At 36.8% G+C, this 2,598-nt stretch overlaps 1 gene segment (V, D, J or C); it reads left to right on the forward strand.

Moving 5' to 3' along the window:
- The first annotated feature begins 1,026 nt into the window (after positions 1-1,026).
- LOC311140079 (Ig kappa-b4 chain C region-like) lies at positions 1,027-2,225 on the forward strand. The segment is given in 2 exons: positions 1,027-1,189; positions 1,759-2,225.
- Positions 2,226-2,598: the final 373 nt, after the last annotated feature.

A 2,598-nucleotide genomic window follows, 5' to 3' on the forward strand; every position in this document is an offset into this window, starting at 1 on the left:
TCAAATCTATTTCAGTTTCCAAATAGGCTCCCATCATTAGAATGTGTTTTATCTTGCATATAAAATCAAACCGTAACTGTTTACTCTGATAACTGATGCATGGTAACCTTTATGTCACACCACCATTATATTTTTATTCTGATGATGATCAGATATAATGAACTGTCTGTTCACTCATGCTTGGTCTCTCATGTAAGTTCCTCTAATCAGTTAGTGAACACTTCTCTAAACTAAAGCTGGTAGGATTCCTCTGGTAGTGTTGTCTGTCCTCTGTTAAATCTGAGATCAACATCTTTAATAAAGGAATATACAACATGGATCACTATCACTACTGCTGCTGCTGTTGTCTTTCATATGGACAATATGGAGGAATACTAGCAACACTGGATCTAATGCTGGACTGTACCTACAGACTAGGAGAACACCTGATACACAGAAGAAGGAAATAAGACTCATATCTGGATTTAAGATACAATTCATATTTGTATTATCTAGAAACAGCTTATTTAAAGTGTTTGTTCTACCTGGAAGATGTTAAAGTGTATTTGTGTTGATTATGATTCAGTATGAGTGATCTTCACTGTAACAGCTGCAGCATCACAACACAGAGAGGTTTTTGTACCAGCAGTAATAGGGATTGTATCACTGTGGTTGACTTTTGGTAGTGGCACCAGACTTGATGTTGGAAGTAAGTAAACACAAAATTAACCATTTTCTTTACCTTTTGATGTAGTCTTTCAATTTCTCTATCAATTTAGCCTCGATATTGAGGATTTCTTTAAATACCTTTTTTTTTTTACATGATTTTGGGGGGAAATATACAATGGCCAGTTAGAATATGAATGTTATTACATCGAATCAACTTTGACCTGCCTTTAAACGATGAGAGTGATTAGTCTACGTTTTAGCTGAGTTGTATGAATAAACATACTGCACCTTTTAAGAAATGTACAATAAAGAGTAGGTTTTGCAAAATTTTTGGTAAAACAAAACAGAAAATACTTTATTTCAAATGAACAAGATAAAATGATCTTTGGCAAGTATTCATACCATAGTAAATTAAATGATTTAAAACAAAGTCTAAAGAAATTCAGCTTGTCAAATTTGCAGGAGGTTTTTGTACGAGCAGTAATAGGGATTGTATCACTGTGGTACACTTTTGGTAGCGGCACCAGACTTGATGTTGGAAGTAAGTAACAAGCTCTCTTTATATTTCTTTCTGATAGAACGTGGTATTTACATTCCTAAACTCTGTCTCTATTAAAATATTTCAATATTTTAGATGTTTTTAAAATTACATTTGAATAGTATTGGATATAGTAAGCATCATTGTTGCATTGTGTTCATGGTAGCCTTCACTGTTACTCTGAAGACAAAAGGTCTCAGTTTGAAACCGACTTCATGATCTAACATGTTTGATAAGTATTTAAAATTAATTTATGCTCAAATTCTGCAAATAGTATGAATATGAGTAGGCTATTCTGATCAGATCCATTCCTAAACAATATATGTATGACATGTGTAACTGACACAGTATGTATAGTAACTCTAGTTATTTAACCACTTTATACTTGTTAGGTTCACAAATCTGCTTTGTATCGTATTACTTTAGTGTTTTCTCCACATCTTTTAAACAATGTAACCTTTATTTTCATATTTAGAGGTCACATTAATTTGATGTGTCCTTTGCTGAAGATCATCTCTTACTGTAGCTGTACTTGATGTAGTTACTTAGTTGATGTGTTCTGTTTGTTCCAGGTAACAGTGTCCCTACCCTCACTGTACTGCCCCCCTCTAGTGAGGAGCTGTCCAGTACAACAACAGCCACACTGACGTGTCTGGCCAACAAGGGCTTCCCCTCAGACTGGACCATGCACTGGAAAGTGGACGGGACCAGCAAGAAGCAGGAGGCCAGTCCCGGGGTCCTGGAGAAAGACGGCCTGTACAGCTGGAGCAGCACCCTGACTCTCACTGCCCAGGAGTGGACCAAGGCAGGAGAGGTGACCTGTGAAGCCCAGCAGAAATCCCAGACTCCAGTCACCAAGACCCTGAGGAGGGCTGACTGTTCTGGGTAGGACCCCTCAGTCACACAGCCTTGTGGAGAGAGGCTGCTGGTTCTTCTGCTTTGACTCTGTTCTGAGATCAGATGTTCTCTGTCTTATTGATCACTGACATGTAGACTAACAGAGGGCTTTGCTTGAGTTCATGTGTCAATCCTCTCTGTAGACAGGTTGTATCAGTGTTAGATTTGATGTGTTCTGCTTCATTACTATTAGATACTGTAGGAATGTTTGCTTTAATGCTTTGATGAATAGATGAAAATAAAGATTTATCTTTCAATTATTAGACTTTAGTCTTAAATGTTGAATGATATTGAAATACATTCATAAAGCCGGATTCACAGTCTCTATGAAAACTATCGGACCTAAACCTCATTGCTTAGTTATTTATGTTCTAACCACAACGTCATCAACCAGTAGTTCATACTAACACAAGATACTACAATTTACACAGATTAACAGGAGAGGTTTAGCCACATGTAGTAGGTACTCTTTATTCATATTTCTTGGAAGATTTTGACCTGCTTGGCTTATAGAC

This window comes from Coregonus lavaretus (assembly GCF_964263955.1).
Source record: "Coregonus lavaretus genome assembly, chromosome: 13".
NCBI lineage: Eukaryota > Metazoa > Chordata > Actinopteri > Salmoniformes > Salmonidae > Coregonus > Coregonus lavaretus.